Here is a 22,964-nt window from a genome sequence, read left to right on the forward strand (position 1 = left end):
AAAGATGGTAGTATGCGGTTGTGTATTGATTATCGACAGTTGAACAAGGTAACTATCAAGAATAGGTATCCACTTCCGAGAATTGATGATTTGATGGATCAGCTAGTGGATGCACAAGTTTTCAGCAAGATTGATTTGAGATCAGGTTATCACCAGATTAAAGTAAAAGATGAAGATATGCAGAAGACAGCTTTCAAAACGCGTTATGGTCACTATGAATATAAAGTTATGCCTTTCGGTGTGACCAATGCACCTGGAGTGTTTATGGAGTATATGAATCGCATCTTCCATGCATTTTTGGATCGGTTTGTAGTTGTGTTTATCGACGATATTTTGATTTACTCCAAGACTGAAGAAGAACATGCTGAGCATCTGAAGATTGTTTTGCAAGTGTTGAAAGAGAAGAAGCTTTATGCTAAATTGTCTAAGTGTGAATTCTGGTTGAAAGAAGTGAGTTTTCTAGGCCATGTTATTTCCGGAGATGGTATTGCTGTGGATCCGTCTAAAGTCGAAGCTGTATCGCAATGGGATACTCCTAAGTCCGTTACTGAAATTAGAAGTTTCTTGGGTTTAGCTGGTTACTATAGAAGGTTTATTGAAGGGTTTTCTAAGTTAGCTCTTCCGCTAACGCAGTTGACTTGTAAAGGTAAAACTTTTGTGTGGGACGTTCATTGTGAGAAAAGTTTCGGTGAATTGAAGAAGCGTTTGACGACTGCTCCAGTGTTAATTTTACCGAAGTCAGATGAACCTTTTGTGGTATATTGTGATGCGTCCAAGTTGGGTTTAGGAGGTGTACTTATGCAAGAAGGTAAAGTGGTAGCTTATGCTTCAAGACAGTTGAGAATTCATGAGAAGAATTATCCTACGCATGATCTCGAGTTGGCGGCCGTAGTCTTTGTATTAAAGATATGGAGACATTACTTGTATGGTTCGAGATTTGAAGTGTTTAGTGATCACAAGAGTTTGAAGTATTTGTTCGATCAGAAGGAATTGAATATGAGACAGCGAAGATGGCTCGAATTGTTGAAAGATTACGACTTTGGTTTGAATTATCATCCAGGTAAAGCTAATGTTGTTGCAGATGCCTTGAGTAGGAAGACATTGCATATGTCCGCCATGATGGTCAGAGAGTTCGAGTTGCTTGAACAGTTTAGAGATATGAGTTTGGTTTGCGAATGGTCACCTCAGAGTGTGAAACTGGGTATGCTGAAGATTGATAGTGAATTTCTGAAAAGCATCAAGGAAGCACAGAAAGTCGATGTAAAGTTTGTGGACTTGTTGGTTGCTAGAGATCAGACTGAAGACAGTGATTTTGAAATCGACAATCAAGGTGTGTTGAGATTCCGAGGAAGAATTTGTATCCCAGACAATGAAGAGATTAAGAAGATGATTCTTGAAGAGAGTCATAGAAGTAGCTTGAGTATTCATCCGGGAGCTACGAAGATGTATCATGATTTAAAGAAGATTTTCTGGTGGTCTGGTTTGAAACGAGATGTGGCACAGTTTGTGTATTCCTGTTTAGTTTGTCAGAAGTCGAAAGTTGAGCATCAGAAACCTGCTGGGATGATGGTACCTTTAGACGTGCCAGAATGGAAATGGGATAGTATATCCATGGATTTTGTGACGAGTTTGCCAAATACTCCTAGAGGGAACGACGCAATTTGGGTTATTGTTGATAGGTTGACGAAGTCAACTCATTTTCTACCTATTAATATTAGTTTTCCCGTTGCCCAGTTGGCAGAGATTTATATCAAGGAGATTGTGAAGTTGCATGGTGTTCCTTCGAGCATCGTGTCAGATAGAGATCCAAGATTTACTTCTAGATTTTGGAAAAGTTTGCAAGAGGCCTTGGGTTCGAAGTTGAGATTGAGTTCGGCGTATCATCCACAGACAGATGGTCAGTCGGAAAGGACAATTCAGTCGCTAGAGGATTTGTTGAGAATTTGTATTCTTGAACAAGGAGGAACTTGGGACAGTCATCTTCCGTTGATCGAGTTCACTTACAATAATAGTTATCATTCTAGTATTGGAATGGCACCGTTCGAGGCTTTGTATGGTCGGAGATGCAGAACTCCGTTGTGTTGGTTTGAATCAGGAGAAAGAGCGGTCTTAGGACCAGAGATTGTTCAGCAAACTACTGAGAAAGTTCAGATGATCCAAGAGAAAATGAAGGCGTCGCAGAGTCGACAAAAGAGTTATCATGATAAGCGTAGAAAAGATCTTGAATTTAAGGAAGGAGACCACGTGTTTTTGAGAGTCACTCCTATGACTGGTGTAGGACGTGCTTTGAAGTCAAAGAAGTTGACCCCGAAGTTCATTGGTCCGTATCAGAGATTGGAAAGAGTTGGAACGGTGGCTTACCGAGTGGGTTTACCGCCGCATCTTGCGAATTTGCACAACGTTTTCCATGTGTCGCAACTTCGGAAGTATGTTCCGGATCCATCTCATGTAATTCAGAGTGACGATGTGCAAGTTAGAGACAACCTTACGTAGAGACTTTACCGGTGAGGATTGATGATCGTAAAGTGAAGACGTTGAGAGGCAAGGAGATACCTCTCGTGAGAGTCGTTTGGTCGGGAGCGACTGGTGAAAGCTTGACGTGGGAGCTTGAGAGTAAGATGCTAGAGTCTTATCCAGAGTTGTTTGCTTGAGGTAAATTTTCGAGGACGAAAATCTTTTAAGTGGGGGAGAGTTGTAACGCCCACTTTCGTTTAATCGTTATTTAATCGAGTTTAGGCCATTATATTATAATTATATAGTATATGCATGATTTTGATATGTTTTGATGATTTGTGGTGAATTTAGTGATTTGATTGATGACGTGATAAGTTATGAGTTTTGGAGGATTTGATTATGATATGAGAATTATTTTATTGATAAATAGAATAAAGATTTGAAAATAATATAAAATATTTAGTTGAGGGCTGTTTTGATATTTTAGATAGTTTTGGGGGAGAAAGTGAGATAAGATAAGTATTCTAAGAGGAGATATAAAAGAATAGACCTAGGTTTAGAAAAAACACTTTGTACGTGAAAACTTTTGGAAAAGGGAGAGAAAGCTTAGAGAGGAGCAAGAGACCAAAGAGGGCTGCGATTTCTTCATAACCAGGTAAGGGTGGGACTAATAACTCAGTAACATTAATCTCTGTAATTCTGATGATTAGTTGACAAAGTTAGGATTGATTTAGAGAAGTTTTGGAATTAGGTCAAAACCCTAAAAATTGATGATCAAACGGTAAAACTTGTTTAGATTGATGTAGAAACCGTCCTTTAACCTTAGAACATGTTTAGGATGGGTTATGGAATCAAAATTAGGCTTTGAACCATGTTGTGTGATGAATTTTTGAGAAAAACCCTAGTCTGCCCATGCTTCTGTTCATCGCTCGCCACAACGAGGGATGATCCTCGCCTCGCGAGTGATGAACTTCATCGCTCGCCACGCGAGCCCCTTCCCTTCGCCTCGCGAGTTGTTTGGTGCAACTCGCCATGGCGAGCAACCTTTCCTCGCCTCGCGAGCTTAGGCAGAGTGCATGTCATATTTTGTAGTTTCGACTTTTTAGTTGGACCTTGAGTGCCTTTAAGTGCCTAAACATACCTAGAGATGATTAGGAATGATTTTAGGACAGGATTGAACCCCAAACAACATTAGTTGGGAATTTGAGTGGTACTCGCCATGGCGAGTGAGAACTCTCGCCTCGCGAGCAAGTCCAGAATGTAGCTGTTTGAGTGGTTGTGCGATCTGTGTCGCACCTTTTGATCAGGAGTGAACCCCTAATTGGTAATGAAACCTTATGATAACGTTTAATGCAGTCTGTAAAGCTATTAAGATATGTTGATATTAATTGAGCATGATTAATGTATTATGCAATATGTGAGATGTAATGAAACGATTATGATTCTATTGAATTGCTGTTGATATATTGATATCTCCCTGCTGATATGTGACTTGACTATGCTGCTGTTGTTATTTAACTGAGTATGCAATGTTTATTTATGAATATAATGAAAATGATGACGTTTCGCTTCAAGTTATTGAATGCACATGATTACGATGTTTTGTTGTTAAGAGTCCATGCATAGCATATCATTGAGCTTAGTCCTCACCACGTTTTATTAGGAGCTTTGTCCTCCGCACGATTATTAGGAGCTTTGTCCTCCGCACGATTAAAGTATATTTATACTTATGATGACGATTGGTACCACATGCATATACGGAGTCTAGGAGCATTGTCACATTGTCATGTCTATTATGCTTTGTTGATGATGATTGATTATGTGATTACGTGATAATGTTATGTTGTTGATGATGATTGATTATGTGATTACGTGATAAATGCTTATTAAGGATACAATGATGATTATGTTTAAAATGATTATGATCAAGATTGATTAGGATGTTAATTTATGATTCTTAATTGCATTGATTAACGCTATTCTGTTATGAAATCTCACCCCTTCTGTTTGAATGTTACCTCGACCGTGGGTAACGTGCAGGTGATCGAGCATAGTGTGCTGTTTCCGTCGTGAGTGGCCTTGCCTTCACTGTGTCGTCTAGGTCGCTCTGATACGTAACGGGATGGGGCTTTATGATTATGCATGCTTCATTCTATTACGTGACTTTTATGCTGTTTATGATTATGAACTAATTTCTTTTAAGATTTAAGATGAGGCCTGCGTGCCAAAACGTTTTATGACTATGACATAATTTCCGCTGCGATGTTTAAGATATTTGGTTAAATCACTATTTAACTGTTTTGGATTACGTTTATGTGATATCCCGTTGTTTACGATGCTTACTCTGATAAATGTTTTAAGAAAATTTCATATTGGGAAAACGGGGTGTTACAATTGGCGACGAATTCAAGCACGATCACGAAGGATCTGAAAGCTTGAGAAGAAGAGGAAAAGAAGCAGATTCGAACCGGCGAGGAAGAAGAAGAACATCACCGATTTATTTTCGGTTTCAAAGCCAGAAATCAACAAACAAAAATCAAATTCAAGTGTTTCCGAAGATCTTCGTTCAAAAGATCCAACTGAAAAATCACAGGTAAACTCAAAACTTCATCATTTTCCTTTCAAAACGTCAACGAAGACAAATCAATGTAAATCCTCAAAAGTTTCAAACGAATTTCTTTCAAAAATTCGAAAACCTAAAAAACATATTTTCAAAACCGTAACACAAAAATGTAGATCTACATCGATTCAAAGCTTGTATGCAATTTCTGGTGTTAGATTCGTGTTTAGAATGAAGAGACGAGTGGAAAGGCACAAAAATTTTTGAGTTCTGGAAACTAGGTCACCGGAAAGTTCTTAGTCTCGCCGGAGAAGATGAAGTTTTCGGCGGACCTTCAAGGTCTCCGCCCTCACTTCATCCTCACCGGTGGTGAGTTCTAGAGAGAGGTGAGAAGGTTAGAGAGAGAACGAGCGAGGTTAGAGAGAGAAAGGGAAGTGTATAATGAAAAAACCGGCGCCTAGGCATATATATAGACAACTAGACCGGACCGGTTCAAGACCGGTCCAATCCCTTCAATCCTGAGCGTTGGATCTAGGGTTTCCCTCCCTGGATCAATCCAACGCTCCCTGTGCTTCCAGGCCTTTAGGTTTTGGGCTTGGGCCTTTTTCTTTGCAGTTTCTTACGTTTCTTGCATTTTTGCGCTATTCACACCATGCATGCTTGCTGTTTGAACCTCTCTGCATTCAATTTTTTTTCATATAAAAGATCCGTGAAAATTCTCATGAGTATTTTAATGATTTCTTGTTATTTTTGTGTGTTTTTCACATGTTAAAATTGGCAAAAAATATATGTGTAGTCTTTGATGTGTTTTTACCATTTTAATTGATTTTCTCATGTTTTTTCTCGTCACATTTTCTTCATAAATTTTGGCACATGTTATGAACAATTAGTATGCAATTTTATGATAAATGTGATGTTGATTTTATGATTGTGCTACTGTTTTGGTATGATTTGTGTGTTTCTTGCATTTTAAGCAACTTTTCTTCTCATTATGTCTTGGTTATTCTCATCATTTCTTTACCATTTCATTTCATATTCAATTGATTGCTTTTTCCTATCACTCATGTTATATTTTTCATCTTGTTTTGCTAACATTGTTGACTCATGTTTCACTCATCTCATAGCATCTTATCACATCATTCTCATTTCTATTAGATTAGGTTTTATTTCTTGCAATTTTTCCTTTTTTTGTATTTCCAATGGTTATGTAATATTTTAGGCTAGTTTAAATTCATCTTTTAAATCCTTGCAAGACCATAGCATGTATTTAGGACTCGATGTAAAGGACTATGGACACTATAAGTGATGTACACCGACACAAGCACCGACACATGCACACACCCCACATGGATATTCTAGATGCATGATTAGGGAATGTATGTTTAGATGTATGCTTAGGTTTTATAACGCTTAGACAAAAATCATTTTCCCAAAAAAAATGTGAATAACCTCACTTGAAAACCTTTTTTCCAAAATAGGAGTCAAAACTCCTCATTTTCCTTTTATTTTCTTAAGTAAAAATCTTAATGAATTTTAATCATACTTAGACTTTATTTTGCAAAATAACTAATTCCACCTCACATTTTCTAAATCTCATGCCCTTGAGGCCTCTCATCTCCATTCTTCAAAATTTCTCTTTTTCTTTTTCAAACTTAAAATCAATCAATAAAAACGAAAAAAACAATTTTCGAGAATGAACTACGTTTGGTTTTGATCCCTTAAAAGGGTACGTAGGCAATGAGTTAAAACTCCTCCAAGCCAAATAAAATAAAATCTCAATCATCTTCTGTAACACCCTCCTTGAATTATTTGATTATTTAATTATTTTTATTGAGTTAGGATATATTTATATAATTTATGTGGTTTTAAATAATATTGGTTGATTATGTGGTGTGTATTATTTTATTATATAGTTTATTTTAATATTAATTAGAATAATGTGAGAATTAATATTATTTTGGAGGTTGGGGAGTTAATTAGGAATTAATAGAATTAAGGGGAGTTTAATGAAATAAAGGAGGAGTTATATTTTGGGAGTTAGGAAAAGAGAAGGTTAGAAGCAGTTTTACGTGAAACAAGTTTTGGGAGAGAAAACCAAGCCAAGGGGAGAACAAGAGCAAGAGGGGATCGATTTTGCTGTAGCTTTGTTTGTGCAATTGAATTCAGGTAAGGGTGAGACTATCTCTCAATGATAATGGTTATATAATTCTGATTTTCGTTTAGCATAGTTCTAGTTGAAATTGGGAATTGGGGGTTAGGTTTTTGGAGAATGATTCTTGGATTGAAAAGTGTAGAAACCATGACAATTGTGTTAAGAATCGATGTTCAGATTGTAGAATAAACATAGGTTGAGTTTCCTATCAAATTTGGGGTTTGGGTGGATGAAAAATTGGGTTTTTGGCTGAAAACTGGTCTGTTCCCGTAGGGTTGTTCGTCGAAACTCGCCACAGCGAGTAAACTTACTCGCCTCGCGAGCTGCACAGAGACAGCATCACCTGTTTCGCGTTCTTGCATCTTTTTCACATGTTTCTGTTTTGAATTGGTCTTTGGTGTAAACACGAAAGTTGTAGGTATGGTTGTTAGATTTCTAATGTCGTTGGTTTGACTTCAAAAGGATTTATAGAACTTGAGTTATGGTCAAATTACTGCACGTAGGTCACAATGAAGAATTGTTTATGATTGATGAATTAATATATGTATGTATATATTTGTGAATACGATATTGTCAATGATTGATGAAGTGTTATATGTATATATGATGTTTTAAGATGTTGATTACCATTTGATGTTGTTATATTTTGAGATTGTTTGTGTGTTGCCATGTTACTGGTTATTATTGATTAAGATGCATCTGTTGGTTAATATTTGATTAAAGTTAGGTTTTATTAATTAATGGGTTTTGAGTGTAGGAATTGTTGAATTGGAGTTAGAAATGGGTTCTGAGTGCATAAAACCTTTCATTGCATATCTGTAAACTAATTTGGGGAGTGAATTGAGGAAAAATGGGATTTTTGGGAAAAACCTGCATTCTGCCCGTACAGAAGTTCATCGCTCGCCTCGCGAGTAGCCTATGTTCGCCATAGCGAGTGAACAACTTCATCGCTCGCCTCGCGAGTGATACAACTCGCCATGGCGAGTAGCCTTGTGAAAATCTGGATTTTTAAAATGTTGTTATAAGCCGTATCTTGGGTAGTTTCATGTGCCTAGAGGATTTTTAAGAGGACTAGAGCAAGTTTTAGGTTTAAAAGATGATTAGGGAGCTTAGAATTGAGGTTTGAGTGAGAAAAATATCATTTTTCCCGAGAGCTCCATATTTCTGTTCGCCTCGAGTTCGCCTCCAACTCGCCATGGCGAGTGCCTGATTTTCCTGAGCTCGCCATAGCGAGTAGATGTGCTCGCGAGGCGAGCTACCCAGTATTTTGTTGGTTTGATTCTGTTGTTGTTGGATGGTTTATCTTGTTGAATTAAGCATGGCTTGTATGTTGATATATATTTCCCTGGATGTCCTGGTTGGTTGTGATGAATAGATGCTGACTGAATGTATGTTGTATTTAATTAAAAATTTACTTAAATGTTGTAAGTTGGATGGTGAATCATATATATGTATATGTTTAGGTTGGTTGGTATGTAGATATACTCAAGGGGATTAGTTGCATAAACATAACAGTGGGAGAGCTTCGGCTCTGGAATGCTTGGTCGTTCACAGTGGTGGAGTACTAGTTACTCAGAGTGGTGTTAGTGGCGAGGACTTATGTCTTGATCAGAATGTTTTAACCATTCGACAGCGGTGTGGGTCACGGCCCTGATTTTTGGTACCACATGCATGGGTGTTTAGAGGAGTCTTAGTGGAGTGGTGATGGGTTGCATATGTTGTTGAGAGGGTTATAAATTAATATTGTTGGTGAAATGTGAAATGATGATATATATATATATATATATATAACATTGTTGATGAATTATCTGATAGGGTGTTAGATTCAATTGATGCATTCTTTACCTATATTTTGTTGTGAATCTCACCCCTTCTGCTTGAAAATGTTGCCCTTCCTATGGGTAACTTGCAGGTGATCCTGAGTAGTTGGTGGTGGCTCAAAGTGTCTAGGACTCTGATACGTGGGATGGGATTTATAGTTTAATTTCTACCTATGTATCAATTTTTGGAACAAGTTTATGTAGCCTATGTTTATTGTTGAACTTTTATGTTGAGGCCTATTGCCAAGATTTATTGTTGGATAATGGAGTTTAATTTTGAAGAATATACCGCTGCAGATTAATGAAGTTTTATGAAGGATGTCGTTAAATAGTTTTAATCTATTTAAGAATTTATGTTTAGTAGTGTGACATGCCGTTTGGTGTTGAACTCTGATTTTATGATTATAATTAAATTGATTTTGGGAAACGGGGTGTTACATCTTCCCCCCATTCTTCACTCAAATAAAACTTCTTTTTCAATAAGTAGGCAATAAAAATAAAGTGTAAGAATAAACTTAGGAGAACGGTTCTTATGGAATACCATAATCGTTCCGGGTGCCTAACACCTTCCCGTAGCGAAAACGACCCCCGAACTTAAACTCTAAGGGTTTTTTCTCAATTTTGCCCTTCCCCAGAAAAAATAGAGAATATCAAAGATTGAAAGGTTCAAGCCTAATTGATGACTTGACACCCGAAAATCGCGATAACAGAAATGGCGACTTCACTGGGGACATTTTTTAAGCGGGTCACGCCTAGTTTTCCTTAGTTTATATTTACGCTTTGTTTTATTGCTTACATATGTGAATACTTGTTTATTTTCATTTGACGTGTGGGGTGAGAATATCAAAAGTCCAATACCCGGGCTGAGGGAACTTATGAATAGGTAGAGATATAATCGACAATTCGATCCGAGGGTTGCCTCGTGTATTGGGTTATGCGATCAATCTCACATAGCTGAGGCATTTTGGAAGTAATATTGTCGGCATGTGTTGTCATGCTTAGGCACTTTGCTTTCAATTGTTCGACGATGCTATGGACCGTAGTTACCAAACCCATCCCTGGCCTTTTTAGGACGTAGTACGGTGGCTAAACCGAGTGTTGTCTCGAGTTTTAGTCGTCACGCGATACTACACTCAAACTAGACCTTCTTACGAATAAACATGGAACGGACGTTGTCCCGTGCTACCATGATATACGTAAGAGAGGTTGCAGTTTAGGAACTTGATTAGAACCTTGGTTACTATTATCCTAAGCCTTACTTTACCGGGCACCGTGTCCGCCCGTGGCTCCTCGACTTTAATCTCAACCCTCCATGTTTTCTCTGTAATTGAAAAAAAAAATCATGCATACATGCATTCATGCATAAATTTTTCTCATGCATTCATCGAAGGATTGGACAAATTAAAAACTTTGTAAACATTACAGGTATGAAGAAGACTAAATCCTACAAGTTCAAGGAAGTTGATTTGGTTAGTTTGAGAGAATTGGCACTCAAGGTTAAGAATCAAACAGGTTTCCGACTCCGATATGGTGGTTTGCTTACTATTCTCCGGACTAATGTTAAAGAGAAGCTAGTGCACACTCTAGTGCAATTCTATGACCCGAGTTTCCGTTGCTTCACTTTCCCGGATTTCCAGTTAGTCCCTACTCTTGAGGCTTATTCCCACTTGTTAGATTCACCTATAGCCGAGAAGACGCCTTTCACCGGTCCCGGGACTTCTCTTACTCCTTGGGTTATTGCTAAGGATCTCTATCTCAAGACTTCCGACGTCTCCAATCATCTTACTACCAAGTCTCACATCCGAGGGTTCACTTCAAAGTATCTACTTGAGCGGGCTAATCTCAAAACCACTTGTCAGGACACGCTCGAGGCTATTCTTGCATTACTTATCTATGGGCTCATTCTCTTTCCGAATCTTGACAACTTTGTGGATATGAATGCTATTGAGATCTTCCAAGAATCTGGTTCCTACCTTCACCTTGTAAAAACTTCGTATTGCTTTGCTTGTTTAAATAATGTTTACAAAGTTTCCAGTTTGTCTAAAAACCCTTCGATGACAAAAAGAGTCGTTTCTGCATTTGCATTTGTACATATCATGCACCATATGCATCATTCATCGGTCACAAAAGGTTTCCAAGTGCTCACTACCTCCTGGTTCTTCTGCCACAGATTGAAAGGTGGCTCGTGCTCGGAAAGTCTACGAACCCGACAGAATACATCGGACTAGACTATACAGAAAGAAGAATTTGGTAGCTATGGAAGAGGAAAATGCTCAGCTCCGTACCGAGTTAGCTTCTCTGAGGGAAGAATTGGCTAAGGCCAATGATACCATGACTGCTCTACTAGCCGCCCAGGAATAATCAGCCACAGCTATCCCTATAGCCGCAGCTATCCCTATAACTACAAGTGTGATCCCAACTGCATCCACTGATGCTCGCTTCGTTATGCCAACTGGGTTTCCGTATGGACTTCCACCGTTTTTCACTCCTAGTACTGCAGCAGGCACTTCTGGTACTGCTAACAATGGTCCGATTCCTGCAACAAACGTTGTCTCCATCAATACTACTTTGCCTCAGACAACGACAACTGTCACTGAGCCTCTTGTGCATGCCATATCTCAAGGTGTTAACATCAACACACATCACGGAAATATCCCCGTGATCAAAACCATGGAAGAAAGGATGGAGGAACTTGCTAAAGAACTCCGTCATGAAATCAAAGTTAACCGAAGGAACGGGGACTCTTTTAAGACTCATGATCTCTGCTTGGTACCAAAGGTGGATGTCCCCAAGAAGTTCAAGATCCCGGATTTCGACCGATACAATGGGCTGACTTGTCCCCAGAACCACATTATCAAATATGTCCGAAAGATGGGTAACTACAAAGACAATGATTCACTCATGATTCACTGCTTCCAAGATAGCTTAATGGAAGATGCTGCAGAATGGTATACTAGCTTGAGCAAAAATGACGTTCATACCTTTGATGAATTAGCCGCTGCTTTCAAAAGCCACTATGGGTTTAATACCAGATTGAAGCCAAACAGGGAATTCCTCAGATCTCTCTCCCAAAATAAGGATGAAAGCTTCCGCGAATATGCACAGAGATGGAGGGGGGCAGCTGCCCGCATTACTCCCGCTCTTGATGAAGAAGAGATGACTCAGACATTCCTGAAGACTTTGAAAAAGGATTATGTTGAAAGAATGATCATTGCTGCCCCGAATAACTTCTCTGAGATGGTCACCATGGGAACTCGTCTGGAAGAAGCTGTCAGAGAAGGAATCATTGTATTCGAGAAAGTTGAATCCTCCGTGAATGCATCAAAGAGGTATGGTAACGGACATCATAAGAAGAAAGAAACGGAAGTAGGGATGGTATCTGCTGGAGCCGGTCAATCCATGGCTACTGTTGCTCCTATTAATGCTGCCCAAATGCCTCCGTCGTACCCATATGCGCCGTACTCTCAGCATCCTTTCTTTCCACCATTCTATCATCAGTATCCTTTGCCATCGGGTCAACCTCAGGTACCCGTTAATGCAATTGCTCAACAAATGCAACAACAGCTGCCGGTTCAACAACAACAACAACATCAACAAGCTAGACCTACCTTTCCTCCGATACCAATGTTGTATGCCGAGTTGCTTCCGACTCTACTCCTCAGAGGGCACTGCACAACCAGACAGGGCAAGCCCCCACCTGATCCGTTGCCTCCCAGGTTCCAGTCCGACCTCAAATGTGATTTCCATCAAGGTGCCCTGGGTCATGATGTCGAAGGATGCTATGCTTTGAAGTACATCGTGAAGAAGCTCATTGATCAAGGAAAGTTAGCTTTTGAGAACAATGTCCCTCATGTCCTCGACAATCCTCTTCCGAATCATGCCGCTGTGAACATGATTGAAGTATATGAGGAAGCTCCCAGACTTGATGTCCGTAATGTTGCAACTCCTCTGGTACCTCTACACATCAAGCTATGCAAAGCTTCTCTGTTTAACCATGATCATGCCAATTGCCTAGGATGCCTTCGTAATCCTTTGGGTTGCTATACTGTTCAAAATGACATCCAGAGCTTGATGAATGATAATTTTTTGACTGTCAGTGATGTATGTGTGATTGTGCCAGTTTTTCATGATCCGCCTGTCAAGAGTATGCCTTTTAAGGAGAATGCTGAGCCTCTGGTGATAAGGTTGCCCGGACCGATACCTTATACTTCAGATAAGGCTATCCCTTACAAGTACAATGCTACCATGATTGAAAACGGAGTAGAAGTGCCTCTGGTGTCCTTGGCCATGATGAGCAACATCGCCGAAGGAACTTCAGCAGCCCTGAGAAGCGGAAGGGTCCGTCCACCGTTGTTTCAAAAGAAAGCGGCTACACCTACCATACCACCCATTGACAAAGCAACCCCAATTGATGTTTCTCCTGTTACTAGAGATGCGAGCCAACCAAGCCAGTCTATAGAGGATTCCAATCTGGACGAGATTTTGAGGTTGATCAAAAGAAGTGATTACAAGATTGTGGATCAGCTGTTGCAAACTCCGTCGAAGATATCCATTTTGTCTTTACTCCTGAGTTCCGCTGCTCACAGAGATACCCTTTTGAAAGTATTGGAGCAAGCCTATGTGGATCACGAGGTCACTGTGGATCACTTTGGTAGCATAGTGGGGAATATTACCGCCTGCAACAATTTGTGGTTCAGTGAAGATGAATTGCCCGAAGCAGGAAAGCATCATAATCTGGCCTTGCATATCTCCGTGAATTGCAAGTCTGACATGCTATCAAATGTGTTAGTGGATACTGGCTCGTCTTTGAACGTGATGCCTAAGTCAACGCTGGATCAGCTGAGTTATCGGGGAACTCCCTTGAGGAGGAGCACTTTTTTGGTTAAAGCCTTTGATGGAACCCGTAAGAGCGTTCTCGGGGAGATAGACTTGCCAATAACTATTGGTCCCAAAACCTTTCTGATCACGTTCCAGGTCATGGATATCAATGCCTCTTATAGCTGTCTCTTGGGAAGACCGTGGATACATGACGCTGGGGAGGTGACCTCTACCCTGCACCAGAAGTTAAAGTTTGCAAAGAGTGGAAAGCTCGTTACAATTCATGGAGAGGAAGCATACCTGGTTAGCCAGCTATCATCTTTCTCTTGCATAGAAGCAGGGTCTGCAGAGGGAACCGCTTTTCAAGGTTTAACTATCGAAGGTACGGAGCCCACAAGGGATGGAGCTGCTATGGCTTCTTTGAAGGATGCACAGAGGGCCGTCCAAGAAGGTCAAGCTGCCGGCTGGGGCAGGTTAATACAACTCCGTGAGAACAAGCATAAGGAAGGTCTTGGCTTTTCCCCAACTTCAGGAGTCTCCACAGGAACATTCTACAGTGCTGGGTTTGTCGATGCAATCACTGAAGAAGCAACTGGATTTGGCCCTAGGCCTGTATTTGTTATACCAGGAGGCATTGCGAGAGATTGGGATGCCATCGACATTCCCTCAATCATGCATGTTTCCGAGTAATATGTCTTGTTGCTTAAATGTCTTGTTTTTCAAAATAACAATCCTCTCGCTCTGCCCAAAGCGAGAGTGATATTTTCTGTAAGGGCATGTTTGTTTCGGCATCGCCGTTATTAATAAAAATTGTCGTTTCTTTCACGACTGTTATTTTTAGTGTTTTTTTTTTCTTTTTCTTGGAAATAATGGTAATGCCAGAAAAAACCAAAATATCTGTATTTTCTTATTAATTTCAAAAGAATCTGCATAAAAACCTCTTTCTAAAATCATCCAACCATTTTACGCAGATTAAGCTATAATAAACCCGTTGGGCACAGTAACCCTACATTCCCTCCGAATTTTGAATTCCCGGTGTATGAAGCCGAAGATGAGGAAGGTGATGACATACCGCATGAGATCACTCGACTACTTGAGCAAGAAAAGAAAGCCATTCAGCCTCACTAGGAAGAGATTGAGCTCATCAACATAGGTACCGAGGAGAACAAGCAAGAAATCAAGATCAGTGCTGCTCTAGAGGAAGGGGTTAAAAAGAAGATCATCCAGCTCCTCCGAGAATACCCGGATATTTTTGCATGGTCGTATGAAGATATGCCAGGTCTAGATCCTAAGATTGTGGAGCATCGGATCCCCAGAAAACCTGAATGTCCTCCCGTTAGGCAGAAATTGAGAAGGACTCATCCAGATATGGCTCTCAAGATTAAGAGCGACGTTCAAAAACAGATTGATGCGGGTTTCCTCATGACAGTTGAGTACCCTGAATGGGTTGCCAATATTGTACCTGTGCCAAAGAAGGATGGTAAAGTCCGGATGTGTGTTGACTTCAGAAACCTAAACAAAGCCAGTCCAAAAGACAACTTCCCATTACCTCATATTGATGTGCTTGTTGACAATACTGCTCAGTCCAAGGTGTTCTCCTTCATGGATGGTTTCTCCGGTTACAATCAGATCAAAATGTCCCCTGAAGATAGAGAAAAGACGTCCTTTATCACTCCATGGGGTACTTTCTGCTACAAAGTGATGCCATTCGGCCTAATAAATTTGGTGCCACCTACCAAAGAGGGATGACTACTCTGTTTCATGACATGATTCACAAAGAAGTCGAAGTATATGTGGACGATATGATTGTAAAGTCAACAGATGAGGAGCAACATGTTGAATACTTGACAAAGATGTTCGAAAGGTTGAGAAGGTACAAGCTTCGATTGAACCCTAATAAATGTACGTTCGGCGTCATATCCGGAAAGTTACTAGGCTTCATTGTCAGCCAAAAGGGCATTGAAGTCGACCCTGATAAAGTCCGGGCCATCCAAGAAATGCCAGCTCCACAGACCGAGAAGCAAGTTAGAGGTTTCCTCGGACGATTGAATTACATCTCCCGATTCATATCTCACATGACCGCAACCTGCGGGCCGATCTTCAAGCTACTCAAGAAGAATCAGCCTATTGTATGGAATGATGAATGCCAAGAAGCTTTTGATAGCATCAAGAATTACCTGCTGGAACCACCTATCCTTGTCCCACCCGTGGAAGGAAGGCCTTTGATTATGTATTTGGCAGTATTTGATGAGTCCATGGGATGCGTACTTGGTCAACAAGATGAGACTAGAAAGAAAGAACATGCTATCTACTATCTAAGCAAGAAGTTCACCGATTGTGAAACTCGGTATACAATGCTTGAGAAGACTTGTTGTGCTTTGGCCTGGGTCGCTAAATGCCTGCGTCATTATTTGGTGAATCATACAACTTGGTTGATATCCAGAATGGATCCGATAAAGTATATCTTTGAGAAAGCTGCTGTTACTGGGAAGATTGCACGCTGGCAGATGCTTTTGTCTGAATACGATATTGTGTTCAGAACTCAAAAGGCAATCAAAGGTAGCATTCTTGCCGATCATCTTGCCTACCAACCTCTTGATGATTATCAACCAATTGAGTTCGATTTCCCCGATGAAGAGATCATGTATTTGAAATCAAAAGACTGCGAAGAACCGTTGATTGTTGAAGGTCCAAATCCCAATAGCAAGTGGGGTTTAGTCTTTGATGGTGCTGTCAATGCTTATGGTAAAGGAATCGGGGCAGTCATTGTATCCCCGCAGGGGCATCACATTCCTTTTACCACCCGGATTCTGTTCGAATGTACAAACAATATGGCTGAGTTTGAAGCATGTATCTTTGGGATCGAGGAAGCAATTGACATGAGAATCAAACAACTCGACATCTATGGAGATTCTGCACTCGTCATCAACCAGATAAAAGGTGAATGGGAGACCCACCATGCCAAGTTGATTCCTTATCGTGATTATGTGAGGCGTTTGCTGACATATTTTACAAAGGTTGAGCTGCACCATATCCCTCGTGATGAGAACCAAATGGCTGATGCTCTTGCTACTCTATCCTCCATGTTTCGAGTAAACCATTGGAATGATGTGCCAATAATCAAAGTGCAACGCCTTGAAAGACCTTTGCATGTGTTCGCTATTGGGGATGTGATCGATCAGGCTGGTGAAAATGTGGTTGACAATAAACCCTGGTACTACGACATCAAACAGTTCTTGCTAAGCCGTGAGTATCCGCCGGGTGCTTCCAACAAAGACAAGAAGACCCTGAGAAGATTGGCCAGTAAATTCTTGCTAGATGGAAACATTTTGTACAAGAGAAACTACGACATGGTATTGTTAAGATGTGTAGATGAACACGAAGCAGAGCAGTTAATGCATGATGTACATGACGGTACCTTCGGGACCCATGCTACAGGGCATACTATGTCAAGGAAGTTGTTACGGGCAGGTTACTACTGGATGACCATGGAGCATGATTGCTACTAGCACGCCAGGAAGTGCCACAAATGTCAAATCTATGCTGATAAGATTCATGTGCCTCCGCACGCTCTCAATGTTATTTCATCCCCATGGCCGTTCTCAATGTGGGGCATCGACATGATTGGAAGAATTGAACCGAAGGCTTCAAATGGTCATCGTTTCATCTTAGTGGCAATTGACTACTCCACCAAGTGGGTTGAAGCAGCATCTTATACCAATGTGACCAAGCAAGTGGTAGCTAAGTTCATCAAGAACAACATCATCTGTCGATATGGTGTTCCCAGCAAGATTATTACCGACAATGGTACCAACCTGAACAACAATGTGGTGCAAGCTCTTTGTGAAGAATTCAAAATTGAGCATCATAACTCTTCTCCTTATAGACCTCAGATTAATGGTGTTGTTGAGGCCGCCAACAAGAATATCAAGAGGATTGTTCAGAAAATGGTAACCACTTACAAGGACTGGCATGAGATGTTACCCTATGCTCTGCATGGCTACCGCACTACCGTGCGCAGTTCAACCGGGGCAACCCCTTTCTCCCTTGTATATGGCATGGAAGCAGTTCTTCCTTTGGAAGTGGAGATCCCATCTCTCCGTGTGATCATGGAAGCAAAGTTATCCGAGGCTGAATGGTGCCAAAGCCGGTATGATCAGTTGAATTTGGTTGAGGAAAAACGCATGGATGCCATGGCTCGTGGACAGTTATATCAAGCAAGAATGAAGACTGCCTCTGACAAGAAAGTCCATCCTCGAGAATTCAAGGTGGGGGAACTTGTATTGAAAAGGAGGATAAGCCAGCAACCCGACCCAAGGGGCAAGTGGACGCCTAACTATGAAGGTCCTTATGTTGTCAATAAGGCCTTCTCCGGTGGTGCTTTAATTCTTACACACATGGATGGTGTAGAACTTCCAAATCCTGTGAATGCCGATATAGTCAAGAAATACTTTGCCTAGAAATATGAAAAGAACAGCGTGGTAGGTCGAAAACCCGAAAGGGCGGCCTAGGCAAAAATGCGCTTCCCGGTGGATCGAAAACCCGAAAGGGCGGTCCAGGCAAAAATAAGGGAAAAAAAAAACATATGAAAAAGCTCGCTGAGATTGTACGCAACTCAGGCAAGAATGAGCGTCTCGATGAGCCGAAAACCCGGAAGGGCGGTTCATGCAAAAATGAGATTGAAACAAGAGGCAAGTAACTATATCTGGCCAACCACCGTTCCCTTGGGGCATCTGCAGCTGTTAATGACCATCTTCATCAAAAGCTCATATGCCTTCGAATTCAAAATTTCTAGGAAACGTAATGATTACTGTGTTCAATGTACCACCAACCAATAAAATTACCATTTTCCAAGCTTTGTAAATCCGTGGAGTCACGCCTTCGGCTGACCACCACTCTTATACATCAATTTGAGCCTGTGCTTTTGTTTGAAACTCTATTTTCTTTTTACTTTCAAAGTTATGTACAAAAACATTTTCCTTCTATTTTTAATAATGACAAATGCTTGAAACAAACATCTTGAAAATTGAAAAAGTTTTTGAAAGCAAACCTGAGCAACAGGGTACATTCAAACGAAACGTGCATGAGCGAATGTATGTTGGTGTCTATTTCAATATATGTTACAAGCAGGTTCTCCTCCACGATAGTCTGTGGTCAATGGCAAGAATGAAAAAACAGAATGAAAATGCATGAAAATGAATAGGCTCGCTAAGTTGAAAACCCGGAAGGGCGGCTTAGGCAAAAATGAGCACCCCGCTGGATTGACAACCCGAAAGGGCGGTTCAGGCAAAAATGGGGCAACGAAAAGAATTTATTTCCCCGGTGGATCGAAAACCCGAAAGGGCGATCCAGGCAAAAATGGGATGCAAAAAAAAAAAAAAAAGAGAATGAAAATGAAAAAAAATTGAGAAAATAACATGCAAAAAGCATTGACCACAGATGCGACATCCACGGTACACCCGGCACTGAAATGCCCGGCAATGACGGCATTATCCCCAGTAGAGTCTTCCGAGATTCTATCCCCAGCAAGTTGCATAGCTACCTGCCCTCAGCCATGGTTCCGATACGTCTCCCAACGACGTTATCTCCAAAGAGGATTTCCAAGAATGTGTAATATAGCACGAGCCACTACGTGCCCAATACTCCAGTGTCTTGTCTGTCTCTGCGGAACTGTGTCTACAAACTGCCAACAGTCATGCATTACAAGCATTCATACATGCATAATCATGCATATTACGTGCCCATGCATTTAATGAAACTGTTATATCATCCATGCATATTGCATTTCCAATATCAACATCAGTCTCAATTCAATACTCATGTCAGGTTCTCTGTCAAAACCTTGTGAGCCAATAATATTGGTCAATTTCTACCTTTCAAATCAAATCGACGTCAAGTCAATCTCAATCTATATTTTGTCAAAAAAAAAAAAAACCAATCCCCAGTGAATTTGTTTCTGTTTGGACGAGTGCCCAGCTCAATCCAAGAGCAGCTTGTACCTATCAATATGTTTCTGTTTGGTCAAGTAACCAGTTCGCATCCAAGAACAACTTGCACCCGTTTACTTTTCAATGTTATCGGTTGAGTTACCAGTTCGAATCCAATAACAGCTCGTACCTGTCTATGTGTGTATGATTTTGGTCAAGTGGCTAGTTCAAGTCCAAGAACAGCTTGTACCTGTCTATATGTTTCTGTTCGGTCAAGTGGCTAGCTCAATCCAAGAGCAGCTTGCACCTGTCTATTTGCCTTTGTCTCCGGTGGAGTAACCAGTTCGCATCCAAGAACAAGCTCGCACCTGTCTATTTGCCTTTGCTTTCAGTCGAGTAACTAGTTCGAATCAAGAACAACTCGTACCTGTCCACCTTTTCCATGTCCTCGGTCGAGTGACCAGTTCGAATCCAAGAACAACTCGCACCTGGTTGTCTGCTTTTATTCCCGGTCAAGTGCCCAGCTCAATCCAAGAGCAGCTTGTACTCGTCAATTTGTTCCTAATCCCCTACCTATTATGTTATTTGTTATCTTGCCAATGTCTACCAATCTCGCAATGGATACGATATCTTTTGTTAGTTCCAACTCTCGTTTGTCTCGCATTCATAATCCAAATGTTGCATGGCATTCATGATATTTGAAAATGTACGAGCGTATTTTTACGTCCAAACACAGTGCAAATGTTAATATTTAAGTGTCTCCGTCCCGTCAAGCCAAAGACTCCGTCTCTTGACCCTCCGGACAAAGAAACTTAAATACGGGCAGCTGTTATACCCTGATTTTGGACCTAAAAATACTCATTCAAATTTCTTTTTTTAACCCTGATATTTGTCAATTCTCTGTTATTTTACTCTGAACCTTTACTCTCTTTTCAAGCGTATTTTACTGCCTCTGTTTGTCTTTTCTTGCATTACAAGTCATTTAAGAACTCTCAGAAACATCGCATTACTTTTCTTGCGTTTTATTTCAAAAATCATACAAAAAGGTATTTTGGTCATTTCCTGCAGTGGAACCCATTTTAGTCCCTGTGTTTGCCTCTGAGTCTTTTCAACTTGTCTGTACAAATCATTGTTGAATCTCTATTTAAAATCATTTCGAAATTGCATCTGAGTCAGTTTAGTCCCTAGGGGCATTTTGGTCTTTTCCTGTCAAAATTTCGACAGGGAGGTATTTTAAAATACCTCATGTCAGTAACTGGTTCATTTTAGTCCTTTTGTTGATTTTATTTTTGTTTCACTTTACGTTTTGTTCAATTTACCAATTTTAAATTCAATTTTATTTTAATTACATTCTGGTCCCTCAAATAGTTTCCAGAATTGCATTTTAGTCCAAAAATTCTCAAATTTACTTTTTAGTCCTTTTTTTATTTATTGCAGTTTAGTCCTCAATTTCACTTTTTTGCAGAAAGGTCCTTAAATCACAAATTGCCTAAGGCCGAGCCAACCAAGTTCATAAACAGGTGTCACCATTTTATTGGCCCGAGATCACAAGTGGCAGGTTATAAATAGCCAAGTGTCAGAGTCAAGCCACAGAAAAAACGCCACATCACAAACAAAAGAGAAATTTCTCTCTCCTTTCTGTTAGGATCAAAACTCAGAAATCACCAAGAACACCAAGAACAATCTCAAACCCTAGATTTCCAGATTCATCAAAAGTCATCAAATTCATCATTTCTTTCTGTGATTCTCAGAGATTCTTCGCGAATCTTCATCATCGAATCAATTCCTTCGCAATTCCAGTGCGAATTCATCCCCATGGCGACGAATTCAAGCACGATCACGAAGGATCCGAAAGCTTGAGAAGAAGAGGAAAAGAAGCAGATTCGAACCGGCGAGGAAGAAGAAGAACATCACCGATTTATTTTCGGTTTCAAAGCCAGAAATCAACAAACAAAAATCAAATTCAAGTGTTTCCGAAGATCTTCGTTCAAAAGATCCAACTGAAAAATCACAGGTAAACTCAAAACTTCATCATTTTCCTTTCAAAACGTCAACAAAGACAAATCGATGTAAATCCTCAAAAGTTTCAAACGAATTTCTTTCAAAAATTCGAAAACCTAAAAAACATATTTTCAAAACCGTAACACAAAAATGTAGATCTACATCGATTCAAAGCTTGTATGCAATTTCTGGTGTTAGATTCGTGTTTAGAATGAAGAGACGAGTGGAAAGGCACAAAAATTTTTGAGTTCTGGAAACTAGGTCACCGGAAAGTTCTTAGTCTCGCCGGAGAAGATGAAGTTTCCGGCGGACCTTCAAGGTCTCCGCCGTCACTTCATCCTCACCGGTGGTGAGTTCTAGAGAGAGGTGAGAAGGTTAAAGAGAGAACAAGCGAGGTTAGAGAGAGAAAGGGAAGTGTAGAATGAAAAAACCGGCGCCTAGGCATATATATATAGACAACTAGACCGGACCGGTTCAAGACCGGTCCAATCCCTTCAATCCTGAGCGTTGGATCTAGGGTTTCCCTCCCTGGATCAATCCAACGCTCCCTGTGCTTCCAGGCCTTTAGGTTTTGGGCTTGGGCCTTTTTCTTTGCAGTTTCTTACGTTTCTTGCATTTTTGCGCTATTCACACCATGCATGCTTGCTGTTTGAACCTCTTTGCATTCAATTTTTTTTCATCTAAAAGATCCGTGAAAATTCTCATGAGTATTTTAATGATTTCTTGTTATTTTTGTGTGTTTTTCACATGTTAAAATTGGCAAAAAATATATGTGTAGTCTTTGATGTGTTTTTACCGTTTTAATTGATTTTCTCGTGTTTTTTCTCGTCACATTTTCTTCATAAATTTTGGAACATGTTATGAACAATTAGTATGCAATTTTATGATAAATGTGATGTTGATTTTATGATTGTGCTACTGTTTTGGTATGATTTGTGTGTTTCTTGCATTTTAAGCAACTTCTCTTCTCATTATGTCTTGGTTATTCTCATCATTTCTTTACCATTTCATTTCATATTCAATTGATTGCTTTTTCCTATCACTCATGTTATATTTTTCATCTTGTTTTGCTAACATTGTTGACTCATGTTTCACTCATCTCATAGCATCTTATCACATCATTCTCATTTCTATTAGATTAGGTTTTATTTCTTGCAATTTTTCCTTTTTTTGTATTTCCAATGGTTATGTAATATTTTAGGCTAGTTTAAATTCATCTTTTAAATCCTTGC

The sequence above is a fragment of the Medicago truncatula genome, chromosome 8 (genome assembly GCF_003473485.1).
Source record: "Medicago truncatula cultivar Jemalong A17 chromosome 8, MtrunA17r5.0-ANR, whole genome shotgun sequence".
Taxonomy (NCBI): Eukaryota; Viridiplantae; Streptophyta; class Magnoliopsida; order Fabales; family Fabaceae; genus Medicago; species Medicago truncatula.